Source organism: Agelaius phoeniceus, chromosome 6 (assembly GCF_051311805.1).
Source record: "Agelaius phoeniceus isolate bAgePho1 chromosome 6, bAgePho1.hap1, whole genome shotgun sequence".
NCBI lineage: Eukaryota > Metazoa > Chordata > Aves > Passeriformes > Icteridae > Agelaius > Agelaius phoeniceus.
Window position 1 is genome coordinate 36979816 of NC_135270.1, and position 21334 is coordinate 37001149.

General features: G+C 40.8%; 1 long non-coding RNA gene across 3 annotated transcripts in view; it reads right to left on the minus strand.

Annotated features, from left to right (window-relative positions):
- LOC143694374 (uncharacterized) overlaps positions 1-21334 on the minus strand; it is a 50756-nt gene that overhangs the window by 28613 nt on the left and 809 nt on the right. For all 3 annotated transcript variants that reach the window (XR_013182836.1, XR_013182837.1, XR_013182838.1), the window contains exon 2: positions 21030-21112. This is a non-coding gene — a long non-coding RNA (uncharacterized LOC143694374). The remainder of the gene's footprint in view (positions 1-21029; positions 21113-21334) is intronic.

Sequence of the window (21334 nt, forward strand, 5' to 3'; positions counted from 1 at the left end):
AAGCCACAGGTGAAATGTAATAAGTGGATTTGTTTCGTTACCTCCCTAGCAAAGCCAGGCTGCAGGGGCACAGGGACATGGCTCAGCTCAGCCTGCAGCCCGTCTGTCAGAGTGTGCTGTCCCTGCACAGGGGTTCTGCCTCTCAGAACAGCCAGGGCATGATGACCAACACTAGGCATCAGAAATTGAGTTTTCCTACACCTACATTTTTAGCATTCCCAGCATAAAAGTAACTTTGAGAGAAGCTACTCCCTTCTCCTCCTCTTATGGTTTTAACACTTTCATCCCAACAACATGCTAAAAATGCTCTATTTTCTGTAAAGGCTTAATTAGCATAACAATGACAGTGAATTTTAATAACACATGAAAATTGCAGCCACTGTCAGTGAAGCTACTTGGCATCATGAGAGATATTAAAGCCAGGCTATAAAAAAAAGCCCCTTTACTTACACAAATGTATTGTCTTTGATCCTAAATTGCTTCTGTGAGCTAGTTATGAGGTTGATAAGCACACTGGGAAGATAGAAGAAAAGGGGATTTTCATGACAGCCCTTCCAGTGCTGTCAGGGGGTAGTACTGGTGTGTATATACACATTAACACACAGGAAAATCCAATGTTTCCATGCTGCTTCAGTTTCCAGATAAACCCTATTGCTGATGTTACTCAACACACCCCACAAAATGCTGTCTTTTTTCTTCAAGTCTGCAGTTTTCCTTCTGTCTGATTCAACACCAAAACCATTGGTCATGTGCACGTCGAGGCATTGCCAAGGATTTGTCCTTTGCTACGTTCTACATCGATTCCTCTGCTACAGCTGACAGCCACTCAGAAAATGGCTGGTGGCAACCAGGACTTAGACCCTGCAAATCAATCTTTCCGGAAAAAAAGGCAGAAAGAAAAAGAAATATCTGCATTCAATGTCAAGGGTTAAGGAGAGGCTGATGATCCTGCCCTCCAGCCCATCGATCACTTGGAGCCCTTTGCTCTCCAGGGTGTCAGCAGCTCCGAGGGATGCTATCACACCATGGTAACCAGCTGCAACAACATCAGAATGCAGCAGACACAAAGGAGTGTCTGGAAACTGGGAGTCAGTCCCTTATGCCTCAGTGCTGTGGTCACAGGCCACAAAGGAGGCAGGAAAGGCAGTGTCAAACAAGGCTTTGTTGCTAAAATAAGGAGTTTTGGGACCGCTTGTGCAGGGTGGAGCACTTCCATCAGCACTAAAAGGCTTTCCAAGAAGGGTATAACCTAATCCAAATCAACTTTCCTCAAAACCTGGCACATTCTTCAGAGCACATACCCAAACCCAGCAGACTTCAGGGCTACCTCCAGAGTAACTGGAGTAATCTGGTGACAGAGTACTCTGGAGATCCCGCCAGAGGAAAATCTCAGAGCTGAAGATCAGAAAGGACTTTGGCTTGGAACTTTGAACACTGTAATTTTAATTTTTCCTCTCCCTCAGTCCCACTGGTCTTGGATTGATAGTACATCCTTATCTTTCCTACTCAAAGAGAACTATTAACTCTATTAAATATATTATGTAAATAGTTTGATGAAGGACATAATTGCAGTAAAATGCAATAAATAACTGACAATATCATAGCATATCTCAGACTAATCTCATGAAAACTGAAACAAACATGCCTTGGATTGGCTTGCACAAACAATGAAACCTGTTAAAGTACAGTCTTTGTAACCTTTTTATTTCAATATAATCACTTTCAAATAGGAAGCTCTTTGGAAGAGTGGCTCAACAGTGTTTTGGCTGACACCATGAAATCTGGTGAGGATGACACTTGTTGAAAAGGAGCTGGTAGGTCAAAGGTAAAGCTGATTGACCACAGCTGGGTTGTGTATTTGTGATGCAGATGTCATGTTTCTTCTTAGTAAAGACTTACTCCTGCATACCTCTCCTGCTCATCTCCAGTCCATCCAAGCAAACTCTGCTGTGCCATCTCTGCCAGAGCCTGACCAGCTCCCAGCTGAGCTCTCTGTGGTGGGCATCACCACAGGTGCTTTACAGTTAGTGCAGCAGTCATCCTAAGAAGTCAGGAATGTGCTTTTCATGGGTTTATAGCAAGACTTCTGCAAGGATCTGAAGAGCAATGGACGTGTTCTCACACTAGGATATACAGCACAGATGGATCATTTTTCCTGGCTATGATGACACACCTTTAATGCCTTTACAATAAATTCCATTTACTAACACTCACTCCTGCCTGTAGCTGGTTTAAAGACAACTCACCCACTCACTATTTCTTATTCTTCACTAACTCTTCTCTCACACTTGTAAATGTGTTGGTGAAATTCTTATTTATTTTACCAGCCTAGGAAACATAATAAAAAATAGTTGAAGATTAACTGCTAGGTAAATGTTCCAAAACTGGTGCAGTTCTAATAAAATTCTTTTAATCCTTTAATCTTCAAAATAGTCCAAAATATTTCTTGGATCCTTCCCAAATATCTTAAAAAAACCCAAAAAAACAAAAAAACAAAAACACAACAGTTACACTCTGTCCTTATTTACAAGCAGCCATGTCTCCAGTGTTATTTATTTATTCCTGTCTTCCCAGGTATCACAACCCAGATGTTTTCTTCACATAGAGATGACTGTAGTCAATAATTCCAGCTACTATTTAGCTGACATGCTAAATTGTCACTAGAAATAAAGCTTTATGTAAGAGAATATTTCCCAGGAAACTACACTAGCAATTTGCCAAATGAAACCAGCAAAACAAGTGACTAAAACAAAGTTAAGCTTTGATCTCATAACTTCCCACTACTCTTTTCTTCCAGTCCTCCTTATTATCCTGCCACATTATTTCTTCTTAACCCTTTTTCTAAAATGCTTTAGTGTGTTTTTCCTATGCCCACAATTTCTACCTTTGGTGGACTGAAGTCTTTTGAATGAATCATATTAGCTATGGAAATTTTTAAGTACCAGAAGACCTGAACACTCAGATAAAAGGTTCTGTCAGTCATGAATATCAGTTTTCCCAGTTGTAATATTTGGTTTTTTACCCAAGCTTATGAATGCTGTAAAACCACCATAAAAAATAGTCTTTTTTTCTACAATACCTACCTATTTTTATCTACAATATCTATCTTTATCTGCCAAAATTAGCTGCCCATTTCTCTGGGAATGTTACAGAATTAAAATAGAAATGGCATTAAGGAACACTACAGCTTTTCAGTCTGTAGCCCAACAGGAAAAAAAATCAACAAGTATCACTTACATTTATTTATTCTAGGTATAGAGTTTCATTGAAATACAACAAAATATACAACATGTTCTCTTACTTAACTACGTGTTTTACATCTGCTTGCAAAAAAAGGGTATTTGGAATGACTAAATGTCAACAGACGTAGTGCAATGTGATACAACACAAGTAAAACAGACATCTACTTGCTCTGGGTGTTTATATCCAAATCTTCAGAATGTCCTTAGACACAGAAATTGTTTCAACAGAGATTTAGTGGGGAAAAGAAAAAAAAAAAAAAAAGAAAAAAGAAAAAAGAAGAAGTCATTTGAGACACAAAGTTTTCGTTTAAGGCTAGAGATTTTCATTCATCTGAAAAGAAAATGTAACTAATTAGCCAAACTACAGAAGGGGTTATGGAGCAAGCTAGCAGACAAATGGGCTCCTCAGCTGGAGTAAATTGCTGCATTTATGTCAGCCTCGAGGAGCTGTGTGCCCTGAAATCATGCACTCAGCACCCCCTGACCTGGGCAAGGAGCAGCTGTGGTGCTGGTACACTGGTGGGCTTGGACTGAAGGAAGGAACAAGGGACCCTCCAAGGGAACAAGGGACCCTTCCAAGGTGCACAGAGGCAGAGGTGAGGGGGGATACAATAACATGACCTTGGTAGCACCGTGCTGCAGCCTGTGCTGTGCTGGCTGTCCCTGCAGGGTGGAGCAGCTGTGCCTCAGGGCACTCTGGTCCCTGACTTGGGGGCAGGGGCACAGCCCAGCACTGAGGCACCCGGCTTTCAACAGCCCTGCTCCACTGACAGTCCAGAGGAACTCTCAGGGAGAGTTTTATCTTCCTCCATGCTGATGTGCTTCTGATTCCTTCTGCAGGAAAACAGAACATGTGATGGGATAGTGCACACCCTCACAATTTGCAGTGACACAGACAGAACTCATCAGAGACCAAACCTGCAGAGATTTGGTACCTCCACAGCACCAATGCAGCACTTTCTCTCCACACAAAGTATGAAGTGTTTCTGCTAGTACTCAAAAAGGCAGCAGTGTCATAGCTCTGCATACCAATCAGATTCAAGCACTACTGAATTTACATTTTCTAATGGATTTTGAAAATAAGTGTCCTATATCCCTCATCATAATGTTATATTCTTACACTGCCACACTGACATTTTACATTTCTGTGGTGTTTGAATCAGATGATCTAAATGTAGCATGAAGGTGCACTTGGACTTCATTTCTGGATTTCTCACACCCAGACTTACTATGACTTGCAACTATGATTTGGAGTAGGAAGCAAACTATACATTTTGTTTGGCATAACTGCATAAAAATTGTGCAAATTAAGTTAACAGTAGCCAGTCTACAACAATGAAAGGAATCAGAGAGCTGGCACACCACCTGCCAGCAGGTGCTCTGCTCTGAGCAAGCTGGAATAGGCTGACACACAAGTGGTGGCATCCAGCTGATAACACATCCCTTGACAAAGCCGGAACAGAGGCTGATCCTTGACAGGAGAAAACAATCCTTTGGACCAGGCAGATCTTGACCCACAGGTCAGTGATAAACTGAGGAGCTTGGGAAAGCTTAAAGCTTTCCCTGGAGAAAAGTTTTTGAGGCTAGTCATCTCAGTCTCAGAGGGAAGAATCACCAAAACCCTCAGAACCACTGATGTGGCATCAGGCTTACATCACTGTATAATTAAAGACTGACTAGTAAATGGATTCATGTCTGGGGTTCAGTAGATAATAGAAAAAACTGCCTATTATCTGAGGATAATAGATTTGACATTTTGCCTGTTTGTAGGTCTCACTGAGTACTCCCATCATGCTGCTCCCAAACTCACAAATAACAACAGCAGCCACGTGTACATGTGCTGCTGTCTTTCAGCAACCTCACCAAACAAAGACCTATTATCCCTATTTCAGATGTGAGAGAATGGGGTATAGGGAGGTAGTAGCTGTCTTTTTCCCAAAACTACCCAAGCTAGTAGCCTACCAAAGCTTTGGTCTCCTCAGAGCAGACTGAGTGGTTCAGCAGAGAGAATTAATGCAAGCTTTGAGATCGAGGAGCAAGAGAGCAAGAGATCAAGGCCAGAAAAAGTAGAGGCTGCTACAGTGCTAACAAGAATCTATGCTGCCAGTCCACACCCCAGCTCCATCTGGCCCCCTCAGAAATCCTAGTTTGTCCTAAGGATCATAAAAACCACAGGAACTAGTAATTTTCTGTATTCTTGCAAATGAATTGTTTCATCCTTCACTTTGTACCTCTCACAAATGTGTGCAAAGTAAACTGTTGACGTATCATGCTGTAAAGCTTTGTGGTATAATCTGGTCTGATTTCTGTGGTATAATCTGTCTACACCATAAATCAAGACTTTCTTAGTAAAATTTCATAAACTTCCAAGTATCACTTTTTTCCAGGCCACAGAGTAACATGATGGCAGAATGTTCTGTAAACCTATATGTATGTGTGTACATATGTCTTTTTTGCCAAGACTTGTAACTGTTGGACAAAATTCTGGCAGTTTGGCAGAGATAATGCTCTAGTTAGGATCAGTTACAAGAGGAAATTTGCATATAAATCTGTCTCTATTTATGAAGACTAAGAAGAGAAATGTCATTGGATTTTACTTTTGAAAACAGAGTATGAAAATCTTCATCTAAATTGAGAAAATTGAACTTCTCAACATGTAAGTTGAGAAAATTGAACTCTTTCTCTTACATTTCAAGTCTCTGAATGGTTTGAGTTAGGTTTCTAGGTGTATAGACTACATCCCTATTTTTAATGACTTATGTTCACATAGTTGTTCAGATTGTTTCTGTGGACAGGAACACAGCCATGTGTGTGTACACTGTGCAGTTTGAACTAGACCCATTCTGTTCCCCTTCTTCCTTTGCCCCTGATGAATTTTCACTGCCTATTGATCCAGCTGGCTTGCTACAGGCTGCAAATCAGCTTACATGTAGTGGGTGGTGTGTATTTGGCTACAAGAATCTAGATACACTTATAGTCATCTATTTTTACACTTAATCACCACTTTCCAGGCAGGAAACTGGAGCAAGAGAGGCATATGCAACTAATGAAGATGGGTGACAGGTTTTAGCAAAGTAAGGTGAAATGTAACATTAAAATTTGGAGTATAATTACTCTTGATGATACTACAGCTGTGCTGCATTAAAGTCAGTTTGCCTTATGTGAAGAGAAAGTCCAAAACTCTGCTGAATCATCCCTACATTACAGCAGTGCTTCCTTATGAGATGCTCTCAGACATCAGGAGCATAATTTTTTTATAAAAAAACAAATGTATTTTAAACTTATATTCAGTATCATCTCCTACCATTGCAGGCAATTCTCAGAATTCAACATTCCCAATTGCTAGCATCCCATTGGTGAAGTTTTCTTAATTTGAAAAGTTAAATTCAAAGTTTCTTCCAAGTAATTCTCAATATCAGAAAAAATCTCAGACAGGCTTAGCATCTTCTGCTGTTTTGGATTAAAAACTCAGTGTTAGAAATGTGGTTTTAAACCCAGTATTTTATAAATTATTATTGGCTTCTTTCTGTTCATTTTTGTGTCTGTCAACAGATTATTTTTGCAGTGATTACTGGCACTTATTAAAATGGCAACATCATAGATCTCTTCTTTCAACAGTATTTTTAAGACACTTAACTTTCCTCTGTTGTCCAGCTATCCTCCCTTAAAAAACACTCAATACTTCTAATAATGTGTATTTAAAATCTATGGAAATGCAGCTTCCTGTATCTCTGCTCCCCCTGAATAAGCACCTGCACTAAGACAGATAGCAAGCTGTCCCACTGTTGAAGCTGTATCTATCCTTGTACCAATAATGACAAAATAGCAAAATGAACTCTGTTTTCACGGGAATGTCAGTAATTTTTCTAGGTATAAGAAATACATCAACTACAACTTCAAAAATTTATCAGCAAATTTTTGTTTGAATTTGCCTTTAGTATAGCTTACATTTTTAATTTTCTCATTAAATATTGCTGAAGAGAAAGGGGAGAACCACAAGAATTATTTTAATACCCAAACCAATATCCAGTCAGTTTTGTAGCATAAGGATCAGTTCTCTATCAGCACCTCAACCTCTCTGCACACAACAGGCTCTACAGAGCAGTCTCCATGTGCATGGGGAATTCACACCTGACAACTCATTTTACAAATTGCTCTCCTTATTCCTGGGCTAAATCCCATACAGTTTGTTAACTCCCATGGCACTTGGTGGGAGAGTCAGGTGGTCAGAGGGCTGGAAATTCATCCCTGTGTAGGTTGACACCTATTAAATACAAGACCCACAGTTTTTAATCCCCAGGATCAGTTTCTGATTGCCCTATACATATCGTCAGGATACAGCTGCTGCAGATCTGAAATAGCAGACATGTTCAACCTGATGCCAAGATAAGGACACAAGGGAATTTGTCTTTCTGTGGAGAAGAGGCTGCTGGGCAAAAAATGTGAAACAGGTCAATATGGAGGAGACAGCTGATAGAGCCACTAGGAGGAAATTTTATCCCCATGGATGCAAGTTCTGGAAGTGCCTGTGAATAACCAGTCTCCATCACAGCAGATAAAGGGCAGAGGAAGGGGTTTGAGGATATCAAAATTATTCAGAAGAGTTTTATGAGTTGAAGTTCATTATTTAATACAGTTGAGATTCAGAAGAGAAAGAGTAACCAGACCTTGTAACCACAAGACTATGAGACTGGGAAGACTTGGAAATTATGGCAGTTCTTAATTTATAACAAGACTAATTCAAGCATTATTTTTATTCTAATAATTTATTCTAATTCTAAATAACTGAGAAGGGAAAATTAAAAGACTACATAGTTTTTCTGCTCACAATGAAATGAAATGCATCTCCCTCTGCTGGTTTGCCTTTGGGCCCAAATCTTTTGATTTGTGCAGCAGCTTCTAAGTGTGCCCTCCTGGGCAGGTTGAAGAGCAGGCACTGCTCACTAAAAGCCCACTCAAACTGGGTGAATTTATGTTTCTTGTTCTTGCACATCTTCACAAGCCTCCTATTCCCAGCCAAGTGGACTATCTATAAATATTCCCAAATTTAATATTATAAAAATAAATTGTCCTATGGCACCTAAGCAACATCCAAGCCACAGTTTAAGAGGAAAAGCTTTAAGAGAATAAACCAGCTCCAGTTAATTTAATAAGTTGCCAAGTGCATATGCCTCAAAGCTCTATTTTTAAAATTTGAAAATTAAAAATTGTATATTAAAAACTATTTTAAAAATAATTTTATAAATTATTTTTATCTATTTGATTTTATGATTCAGAAACAGGAAAAAATTGTTGATATAGAAAACCCATTCAGCTGTTTCAAATACCTTGGAGACATCCAAAACCACGTACTAAATTTTAACCACATATCCTTTTGATATGTACCCAAATCAGAAGTGAAATTCGTGTTGGTTTATGGAATATTAAATATTGGTGTTGGAATATTCTCAGTTGCTAATTTTTGACTGCAGGTTTCTAATTTTACATGCAGATATGCAATGGACACAATACACAGACACAGAAAAGAATGGTTCATGTAGGGCAGTGGTAGAACTATTAATAAGTGTTCATTAACTAGTTGTAGAACTATTAATGCAGTGAGAGGTTCTCAGAGAGAAAAGGCCACTAACAAACAGCCTTTGCAGCTGTGGGGAGCTGAGATGAGAGATGAGATGAGAAGACCACCTCCTCCATGCCCTGATTAACCCCATTGCTTTCAGCAAGAGCAGGATGGCAGCGTAGCTCCCAAGGTGTCCATGGCACAGAGCCCATCCTGCCCCGGGAGCTTGGCTCCTGCTCCTCCTGCCCTCCCCCGGCTGCGTGGCCCCGCTCTTCCGCCGCAGCACCTGCTCACAGGCACGGGGTGAGCCGGACCGCTGAAAATAACCATCAGCTCATGGCTCCAGCTGAGCTCATGGCTCCAGCAGAGCTGACTTTAACCTGGGTCCCTTCTGGTTTTGCAGGGTGGCTCACAGGCCGTTGTGCACATGGGCAGCTGTAGAGGAGCAGGATAATGAGTCAGAGAGCATGGCTGGGGTGGAGGATGGAGAGGACCTTTCAATCTGCCTTTCCACCTGAAGGAGGGAACTGTGAAACCACAGCCAGGGTTAACAATTGCACGTTCAATACACAGAGCAGGAAAAATACTGACTAACTATACTGACTATAGATAGTCCTCTTTCTGTCATAGCCATGAGAGAACAATGACTTTCCAAGCTGCTTAAGAATCATCAGAATATTTTTCCTTTCTTTTTCTGTCCCCATAGCTAAATATCCCGAGAGAGGTATCTTGCAGTATTAAATAACTATTTCCTCACTTTTTTTATCCTCTCAGTATAATTAATTAACTGCCTCTTCTAAAGGACTCCATGAAATCTGAGTCCTGAGATGTCAGAGACATTCATAAGAGAAATCTCTGCTAATAAACTCGATGGCCATGATTCCCAGCAGAAACACTTAATATCAGTGATAGTGGCACAGCATCTTCCAGACCACTTTTCTACTGATGGTGTCACAGAGAGGAAAGAGTAGTACCTTTCTGATAAAAGTAAAAATCTGTGCATACTGATAAAAATATGATACTTTCAATCAGGAATGAAGAGGGGCACAGCTCTGAAAAAATGGGAGAGTAGAGCTGTACTTGAAACTTGTCAGTGCTTTCCCATCCACAGAGATCAAGAAGGTGTTTATGTATTTACACTTATAAGCACTGAATAAACACTAGAAGGAGGAAATCTTCTTCCTAAGAAGTTCTCTCTCCTCTATTTGTTACTTGATGAGTCCTACCCTTCGTTCTCAGTAGCAACTCTCTTCTCTGGGCTTTTGGGAACTAGCTGCTAGGAAGAATTTTTTTAATAAGGAGGACATTTCCTAGCTCACAAAGCAGCAGCAAAGGAAAAACCCACTCCCTGGACTGTCTTTTCTCTCAGCACTTCCATGTGTTCTTTAATAGTCATTTTGCTCCTAGATGCCTATTTGAAGGACTGGCTGTATAAACAAACTATTTTTCAGTTGATTCAATTGACCCTTCTGTACCCAAACAGGACATCAATATTAGTTATTTTAGTCTTTAATTTAGGGTTACTTTTGATACTTTCACAACTCTTGCACTCTGAGACTGATCAGGGATTGATATTGCAGCCAAAGAGGATTTGGGGTTTTATTTAGTCCTGTTTCTTTGCCATGTAGCTAAAAGGCTTTTGCTTTGTTATCAATATTATACATCAGTTAAGTAAATTAATATTCACCATGTCTGCCTAGTTCTTGTAACTCATGGTTGGGCAAAAGCCTCAAAGCTCATGAGGAGAGTTCAATAAAATCAGTGTTTCAAGTGGTAAGCAGGGAAAAAGAACATGAAATAGAGCAGTCAGATCTCTTTTTCCTGTCTTTTTTCTCATTCTATATCCTACCTGTCATCTTTTTTCAACACCTCATTCCATGCCTCTTCCTTTTTCTGGGCTTTTTTCACTTGGTCTCACCCTCATTTTCAAGAGTTTGTTGCTTCTTTTTCTGAACTCCAGCTGACACCTTGTTGCCACCGCAATATCAGACAAAAAATCACTTCTGCAACCAACTGCTGTTCCAGCAGAAGATTGTAGCAATCCAACTCATTTACAATGCTCATACTTGTGAATTTGCCCCTAAAATTTTCAGTGCTAACATTTACACTGCATGCTATTTTCTCAACATGCTAAAAGCCTTCTGCTAACCCTTCCTATTTACCCTTGCAGTCACCACACTTTATAAATAAATGTTACCACACTATATAAATGAATGTCTGTATAAGATGTGTAGATACACATATTTATATAAGTACAAACACCCCCCAAAAGAGCCAATCCAAGTGTATACACTGACATGTACAGACTACTTCCTCCAGCATGCTGTTGCTGTGTGACACCTGTAGACTCATCTCTGGTTTTCCTGACTGCTCCTCTACCCATCAACACCCAACCTACCCCCAGTGTATGAAAATTGTCATCTGGCTGCTGCTGCACCACCATCCTGACTTCGACCTTCAATGCAAAATCATCTCACACATTTAACAGCCTTTTCCGTAACTTTCATCAGCGCTGATATGTGGAACTCAGTTTTACACAGAGTGCAAAACAAATGCATACTTTACTTACTATCAGTTGAGAGATAGGATATTCAGGAGTAGCCAGAATCCCTGGGTCTCCATGGCATGGCAGAAAACAGCAACTGGGATCCCAGGCACAAGACCACTAAAGGCACTTATTTATGGGAGAGAGGACTGTCATCTCCTGAATCACAGAGGAGAATCGTAGAATAGAACCATTAAGGCTGGAAAAGACCTCCAAGATCACTGAGTCCAACCTTTGACCCAACACCACCATGTCAACCAAACCACAGCACCAGGTGTTATGGCCAGGGATGGTGAGTCCACCACTTCCCTGGGCAGCCTGCTCCAATGCCTGACCACCCTTTCAATAAAGAAATTCTTCAGGCTGTCCAACCCGAACCTCCCATGGCAGAGCTTGAGGACATTTCTTCTGGTCGTGGTCCCAGTTGCCTGGGAGAAGAGGCTGATCCCCATCTGGCTACAGTCTCCCTTCAGGCAGTTGTAGAGAGGGATAAGGTCATCCCTGCGCCCCCTTTTCTCCAGGCTGAACACCTCCAGCTCCCTCAGCTGCTCCTTATATAACTTGTGCCCCAGACCCTGCCCCAGCTCTGTTGCCCTTCTCTGGACATGCTCCAGCTCCTCACTGTCTTTCTTATACTGAGGGGCCCAGAACTGGACAGAGGATTCGAGGTGTGGCCTCACCAGTGCCAAGTGCAGAGGGACAGTCACTGTCCTGATCCTGCTGGCCACACCATTGTTGATATAGGCCAGGATGCCATTGGCCTTCTTTGCCACCTGGGCACACCCTGGCTCATGTCCTGCTGCTCTTGACCAGCATTCCCAGGTCCTTTTCCACCAGGCTTTCCAGCCACTCTGCCCCCAGCATGCAGTGCTGCCTGGGCTTGCTGTGACCCAGGGACAGGATTCAGCACTTGGCCTGTTCAGCCTCATATTATTCACACTGTACCTCTCTGCCAGATAGCAGTCACACTAGAGAGGGGTCCCCAAATTAAAAGGAATGTATGCTCCATTTGTTCCCTTCCCTTTTCAATGAAGCACATCTGAATGAAATTATTCCTTTACCTTTTGTAGTATCTGCAGAAAAAGGCAAAGGAAATCACTTCTAAATTATCGGATGAGCTTGTAGTCCAAAATAAGGGAGTAATGAATATTTCCCAGACAGTAATATCCAATATTCCCATTACAGTTTCTACTTACCAACAGCATGCATGTGCATCCCATTTAACATAGCTTGACATCATTAGGGCGTCATCTTGTATTTGAAGTATGTGACAAAACTTATAAAAAGCATTCTATATATTCTATTTTCTTCAAAAATTTATTCAAATATCTGAACAAGTATGTCTTACCATTAAGAGGAAATTAACTTACCTCACTCAGTACTACATATTGTCCCCATGAAATTATACCGTTTGGATTTTGAAATTTTACTGACAGTTGAATCACAAAGTTAAAAATTAAAAACTTAAATGTCATTAAACGTGTAGAGATTTTCAAATAAGAGATGTGCATTATAAAAATGCATAAAGTATGAATCTAATAATTGTTGACAATGAAAAGAAAGCATTATCTCCAAAAAACAAAGGACAGAATGGGGAAACTCAGGAAGGGAGGGACAGTTGCAGCACAATATATTTTTTGTAGCTAGGGTTATGAAGCGAGGTGGTTTGTTTGGGTTTTTTTGCATTTTTTTCCTGGAAGCAAAGAAAAAACCCAAAAGAGTTAGATGTGGCTTTGCATATGCCAGATGTGACAATGAGTTCAAATCCCTTTCTGGGGAAAGAATTGCTTCATGGAGTGTTTGATTTTGAAAGATCAAGGGTTCATTGTCTCTAAATTTTGCTGGATACCAATAAATGCTGGCATTAGTGTGACATTTCCCTTTGAAAGTTGGAATACAGAATTAATCCTAATAAACAGTGCAAATCTGCAGCCCTCTCTAAGGCAGAACAGTGCTCACTGTCACAGACTTCAGAACGACTCGTGAACACGACTATGGGCTGCAGCCCCCAGGTCTTTTACCAATCACATTTTCATCTGCTGCCTAGCAGATGGAATTGGTTTTTTTCTTATATTTGGGTTGTCTTTCAAGCACCTAACAAATTATTAAAATCTTCTGATGAAGCACAGCATTCGTAGTGGTAACTTGCACATATTTTACCAGTTCAGCTTAGCATTTGTGTGTAGCATTTCCTAAATGACTAAACATTCCTTCAGACACATATTACAAAGTAACATCATAAATTTAGACATTTAATTCTTCCATACTGCCTCACTTCCAAAAACTTCTTTAAAAAATTGATATGTTCCTCCACAATGGGACACCATAGGTTACTTTTCCCATCTCTTGGATTGGACATAGTTGTAAAGCACCATTTTCTCTCCTGCTCTATGGTAAATTACAATCTACAAATAAAACTGTGGAAATATATTTGTAATGATTCTCTTTCAGGCACATGAAAGAAATGTTCATGTGTGATCTATTTGTTGGTGGTCTTCTTCAAACTGTTTTCCCCAGATTTTTCATACACACGCATTTCATGGATGCATTTATATTGGCCTTAAGTCCTGCACATGTATCAGCCAACTTGTATTTGGTCTACATTGGCCTTGTCCCAGCTCTTGTGGGCCTTAGTGAGGCACAGAAATGTTTATAAAACTGAAGAATGGACCTCCTACTAGTGTTCTTTTAAGAAATTGCCCGTATTTGGATCAGAAACATTAAAAAAGTGTATTCAGGCATTCCTTTAGCATAGCTTCATGGAAAACATTCTTAATTTTAATGTAACAAATTAATGTTAATTAAATGGCTGCAGTACAAGCAAACAAACAAACAGATAGTTTAATATTTCCCTGTAAATGTTAAAAATATGTACACTACCAAAAAATAAAAACAATCTTTCCCAGCAAGGAGTACTTGCAATAAATCAACATCTGAGGGTTGCAGCAGCCCTTTTTGTGACACTGTGTGACATAAACAAAACATCTGAACATGAAGTACCATTCTTGGGAAGGAATTTGAAAAAGCTGTAATGTGGTCAGCTCATTAGAGAGAGATCAAATGCTGCTAATAAAAGCAGATATCTTGGAGAGACATATCCATGGGGGGAAAATGTGAGACTGCCACATTTGCTACTGGCAAGAAAGTTACAAAAAGTACTTGGCTTTGTGGACACCTGAGTCCCACGAGGGTTAACTATGGATTAAGCTATTTGTACTGACCATTAATTACATAATAGATAGATGTAAATATTATATGCTAGATGTAAATATTTCTTACAGTACTCATTTCAGACACACAAGCAAATGCATAAAACTGGGAAAAACCCTAAAGAGCTGTATTTTTTATGAAGAGTGAATTATTCAGAAAACAGAACTGCAGACAGATATTCTAGAAAGTGAGATTAAATCTGGTGAAAAAAATCTGATATTTTTACTTTAAATACTAGTAATATTAGAATATTCTAATATATCAAAATCAGATGATTCATTTCAGAAAAGCAGGGGATTTTCAATATTTTAAAAATAAAATTGCTCATATTTTCAATCAAAATTCCATTATCTTTAATTGTAACCCTAATGTAAAATAAAACACCAATAATTAGTTCATTATCAAATTGGAATAAAATGCTTTAATTTAAGGTTGAGATATAAATTTTAAAATCTATTATTTTCTCTTCTAACAATAATCAAAGTGTGCCACAATTGTTACTACAAAAAGAAATTACTTGCATCACAGTAGCAAAAGTCACACTATATAGAAATAAATGTGCAATTCAGAGATAGTGAATAGTGATGATCCTTGAGGTAACAAATTAGGATCTTCAAATCCTTTGCCACACTCCCATTTTCAGAATTAACCAATCCGCCTGCCAAGCTGGACGATAGAAGAACACACTTCCTCTCTTTTGATATCATGATCTGAGTAAGATTTTAAGAGCCAATACAGACAGCAGTGTCAAAAGAAAGGAAATAAATACCAGTAAAACCAGAATTAAAACAAAAATCTGAGAACAAAGCGTACGAGTTTATGGCCTTTCAAGCCTTTACAGGGTGTGAGTCTCAGAGACATCAAAGTAAACATTGTGATCCTAGACACTTCCAGCAATTCTACCATAACCCATGTTATTCTCAATGTTTTTCCAAGCAGTTCTGAACTTAGGGGCTCAGAGAGACCCTGGTCCTACAAAACTACACCAGCTATATGGGAATAAAATATCTTGAATTTCTATCACAAAGGGTTACAGCAACACTTGTTTTTAAAAATTCTCTCCATGGGAAAAAAATTTGAACGGCCAATAATTTCTGAACTGCTTCTTTATTTCAAAATATTTTATATCTCTTTCAAACTGGCAATAGCTGACAGGGGAAAAAAAAGTTTTGCACCAAAATGAAAATCTATATTCATCATTCAGCATGACTTTTTAAAATAAAAGAAGCATTGTTTTTTTCTGTCTTTTAGTCTCTGCTGTTTTGGAGGGGAAAATATTTCCTCTCTTTGATTTCATGATTTGAATAAGTTTTTAAGACATATTTAACAAGACAGAATACAGTGTTAAAAGAAAGAAATAAAAATCAATAAAACCCAAAAGAATTAATCCAGAAATCTCTGGTAGCTCAAAAGTACCATTCACTTGAACAAGTTTTAAAGAAATTAATTATTCACTCCAACACTGTGCTGAATACTCTTTGTACAATGAATCATCTCTCTGAATTGACTGGAACTGGCAGAGCTAAAGGCCAATATACTGTTTGCTTTCTCCCCTCAAACTTGTGTTCTTTTGAGAGGAACCAGGCTTGTCTCTTCCCATAGCAGTGCAGACACTGAAATGGCTCAAAGAGCAGCCTCACAAAAGGCCAAACATACATGCTTAGAGAGCCTGAAACATAAAAAGCCTTCAGTACATCCTTAGGGGACCTTGAAACCATCTACCCTCAGTGCTGGGCATCCCCCTGAAGAGAAGGGTTTCACCCCAGAGGTGTTTCACCCCCAGAGGCAGTCTGGGGCTGTGCTTCTCAGCCATCCAGACCAAGACCACTACACTGCAAGGAAGCCATCCCTGGGTAGATGGCATCTTTGCTCTCTCATCCATTGCTGCCCTCCAGTTATATGCCCAAGTAGAGATGAGTGATGGACCTGGATGAGTTCAGATGGGTTTCAGAATACTTCAAGTTTTAAACCATCATTTTTGCTGCAAAGGAAGTGCACAGGGTGAAGTCTTCTTTTTGAGTCTTGCCTGATTCAAGAAGAGTTAAACAATCTTACCGATATTCACCCTCACACAAAACCAGCCACCAGACAAACCCAACCATCCTTAGCCACCATTCTCTGATGCCACATTCACTTTACTTTTGCAAGAAGAAGAAAGGCTGACACTTGCCATTGCCTTCAGAGAAAGAAAAATGTAAGAAATTTGCTTTCAGCTCTCTAACTTGCCCATCCTTTCCATACCTTGGATGAAGTTACTGGAGAAGTTGTGTTTCTGGCAATACATAACTTGGAGTTAGAGGTAAATTAGTGTTGTAGTAAATAATTCCCGTTTTAAGAAAATATATTCAAATAACCACTGAAAGGGGAAAAAAAGAAAAATTAAGGACTAATAGAGAGAAAAATACTTACAGCTCCATCTGTTGCTGGAGATGGGTAGTAATTTAACTGCAAAAAAATTCAGAAGCCAAATCTACCACTTGGTAGACTGATATGAGCTCTAGCTAAAGGAGCTGAATTCTGAAGAATAAATCAAGCTCCAAGTGTAAAAAATAGTGATTTGACAAGTGTCAGATTTTTTTTTTTAATCGGCAAAATAGAAACTATAAAAATATTTAAAACTCACATAAATGCTTACAATACATGGCAAAGTGAAATCTGAACTGTCATCCCTGTAAGTAATGGATGATAGTGCCACTGCTATTAAAAAAGAGACATTTCATCTCTAGAGACTACAAACTGCCCTGGATCAACAGTTATTCTCCTACAAGCCTATATTGCACTGAACATGACAGAAACACAATTATTTCTGAAATCTCTGAGTGTTATCAGAATCTCAGTATTAAATAAAGATATAACGGTACCTAAATAGATATCATAAATCTGTTTACTTTGCTGTCATTAGAATTCTGCAAAAAGTAGTTTAAACAAAAAATTAGAATAATACAGAGATCAGACATCATGATACCTGTATCATAATGTATAATAATATTCGCATGAAGGCAAGACAAAGAATTTGTGTTTTTAAGAATGGCTGCAGTGTGTGTGTGTGTGTGGTGCCCTGGATTACCCTCAGAATGTGCAGATGACCGCTACCAAAGGAAGTGGAAGGAACAGCATGTTCACCAACTACAGAGCCAGGAATAACAGAAGCCACACATTCAACAACAGCCATATGACTACAGGCAGGCTCTGATCAGGCACTTCCATTCAGGGTTAACATAATGTTTATATGGAACAGAAAAATGGGCCTTGCTTACAGAAGGATACATATTTCTCCAAGAAATGTGTGCCCAAGGAACAGGAAGCAGTACCTGCAGCCTCTTCACTGAACAGATGGATGAACCCTCAGACTACAGGTGCTGGCTACAGAAATAGGATTTGAAATTCTGCTTCCAGAAAGCACACACCTTTCTCTGTGTTTCACCACAGATACCAGCATCCCCAATTCTCAGTGTACAAAAGAGATTTTCTGACTGGCAGTTTACTCCTGCACACAGTGGCATTGCTGCACCAAATGAAACAGGAGAGTGAATGGGCAGCAAATGGAAGCAGGGCTCCATCCTTGATTACTTAAGAGTCCTCAATGTTTTAACACAAAGAGGTTTTCAAAATGTAATATAAATACACCTCCAAGCTAACAAAGGTCTTCATAATATCCCAAGTAAACATCCAAGGATTAATCCAGAGATATTAACTACTTCTGAAATAATCATTACAATTTCACATGTGTTTTTAAAATTCATATGTGAAGTAAATTTAATCTGTTTGCCCTTATCTCTTATTTTGTCCCCAGGCCTCTTTTTTATCCTCATGTCAGTGAAACTTAGAATTATTTGAATTAATACAGTAACAGAACCCCGAGTAACAAACATAGTTAAATTTTTATCTTGAAAAATAAAATCTCCTCAGATATCATAGTAAGGACAAGCCTTCAGGTTACCCTAGAGAGCACACAACAGGACAGGACAGAGGTGAGATCAGTACTGACCATGGATGAGATATGTGTGGTCTTCTCCCTTCTAAAAGGGAAAACCCTGGGAGGAGGGGAGACAGACTCACATCCAGTCCCTCCCCACAGATCTCTGTAGTTACTGTATGAAATGAATTGCTGATCTAAAAGGTGTAAACTGCAGGTAGATGAGGGTGTACTGCCCATCAGGAAGTTGTTGCCAGCAGTCATGCTTGAACTCTTGAAAGGGGCACCTTGCAACCACCTGCCTTCCTCAGTGCTCAGGCTGCCAGGCTGGTGCTTTGGAGGGTGGTTCCACATTGCTTCTGGCTATAGTAAAGAGCCACTCCAGAAAAGCCATCCTGGGAGTACTGCAGGCTGTGCAATGCCAGACAAGGTGACTGCTGTCCCTGTAGCCCCTGCTGAGGTGTCCCCACAGGCCTTGGCCACCTGCCATGCTCTGGTGCCTGTCCGTGCGTGGGAGCACTCTCTGCCTCCACAGGAAGAAGGCAGCGTTGGTTCAGGCTGGAGCAACCCCTGTGCTGGCAGCCCAGCAGGTGCTGGGGGACAAAGGGCTGCCAAGGAACATTCCAGCAGTGGGACAGGAACAGTGGCAGAGCTCCAGCGCTCCAGCCTGCGCCCTGGTGCTGCTTAATGCTATATATCTGAATGCATGTATTATATTTGCATAAACAAGCGCTTCCCCTGCCACCCAGCACAGAGGGTATCAAAAAATCCTGTTACAGTCTTTACTTTAGGTGCTGCTTCCACAATCATTTGCTTCCTTCTTCTGGCTTGAATGTTTTTATTTATTCAACATGTTTTTCCTAAGGGGATATGATTCTGTTTGTTTTACTTGCAAGGCAGTAATTTGGGAACAAAACAAAAACTAATGTTTCATAAAGGAGCCTGACTAAGGCAATGGTGTGAATTGACAAATTGAGCCCCATGTCAGGAAAAGGGCTGTGTCCACAGTCAATGTAACCCTTGCATGTACCCCTCTGAAGTCCCTTCAAATCATCTGTCTCTAAGGCACCAAATAGCCTTGCTACAGATGGCTGCTCAGCACCACGCACATGTGTGTGCTCCATCAGCCTGGCATCAGCTTGCCTGTCTCATACCAGCATTCCTGGCAACTCCTTAATGCCTTTCCCAAGACAGCATGGTTTCAAACAAAAAAATTCAAGCACAGCTCAGAACCTCTTGAACATAAAATTGAAGGTGACATGCACAGGTCAATGCCAAACAGTTCGGAGGATGATTTAAGTAGCCTTTGTGAAGAAGGTGTAAAGGAGAGCATTGTAGGTCTGAAAGGAATGCAGGGAGAAGCCAGAAACACAAAACTCTAGAAAACAAAGGGAATCGAAGGAAATAAAAATGTAGAAAGGAGGCAACTGAGGACTGCAATGAGGACGGGTGAATGTATTTTCCCAGCGAGTAAACTGCAAGGCACAGGAAGGGTCCTTCCTACCCAAGTGGAATATAGGGCTTAAAATTTAATTAGTGCTTTCTTCTGTCCTTTTTGATCTTTGCACAAAGCCTTTCTTCACACAAAGGACAGAGAGGTTTCTGTGGGGCTGTGTGGCAGGGCAGCCAGTCTCCCTCGGTTCAGGCATTTCCCGTATTTCCCGGCATAAATGGGATGCCTCTCCCTGTTCTTCCTGCCTGTCCCTCGACCTCCGGAGGAAGGCAGTCCCGGGACATTGCATTGCGGCAAACGCGCCAGTTTCTGCGGAGCAATTTGCTCTCGCCCCCCGAGAAGCTGAAACATTAGCCCAGGACCAGCCAACACCATCTCCCCCGCCCGGGCCGGGCTTGAGCTCCGCTTTCGTGCCGCCTCCGTGGGCCCGGCTGGAGCGGGGCTGGCGGGCACCGGGGGGGAGCGGGGATCGCCCCTCGGCTTGCAGGGAGGCGGGCGGCCCAGGGCTGCCCTCGCCCCCGGCGCACCCTCCGGCTGCACAGAGCTCTTCTTTAAAAATAAAAATTGAGCAAATGTCCCTTCTCTCTTAAATACCTCAGCTATAAGGAAATGGGAACGAGGGTTGCCACAAAAATTGTGCCGAGTAGACTGCACCTGCGGGAGACCCCGCACGGCAGGCGAGCTCAGGGACACCTTTTGGCGGCCTCTGTCTCGGAGGAGAAATGTGACCGACCCACTGGAGGGCACCTCTTGCTGTGGAGGGAGCCTGCTGACGAGCAGGAATTTCTCGACAAGATCTCAGGATCCTGAGAAGCTGAGAGAAACGCCAGTAGAAGTTCCTGACATGTGCATCATCCGCCTTGCATAATTTTGCATTTGAGATGCACCCGTAGGAGAAGACCCTGTCATGAGGAAAGCATCACCACCTTTATCCTGTGTGGGAAGCACAAAAATGTGATGCTCGGACGATCAAAGCTGTGGGGGAAAGGGGTATCGTGTTCTCACCAGTTCCGTGCTTTGCTTGAATTAAACTCCGGAAAAACAATAAATTACTAATAACTTACCCGGTCATACTTCCTATTCTGCTTTTAAGGGCCACATACCTCTGAATGGATTGCTGAGTCCTCAAATATATTTATTTTCAATCATACGAAGAGATATTTCACAAAGAGCATTTTTATGCGACCTTAAGAAGACGAAAAAAATAAAATTAAAAAAGCCCTAAAGCGAGTTGTTCTGAGCAGCTGCCTCCCAAAGCCAGTCGTTCTCAGGGCTGGCTGCAACGCCCGCCCGCACTTAATTTTATGCCCCGGCAAATCCTAATTCCTATGAAGTCTGAAGGTTTAGTTATATTTAAGAGTTCGTTTCGGGAGCAGCTGTCCCAAGCAGAAATCAAGCAGTGTATGCT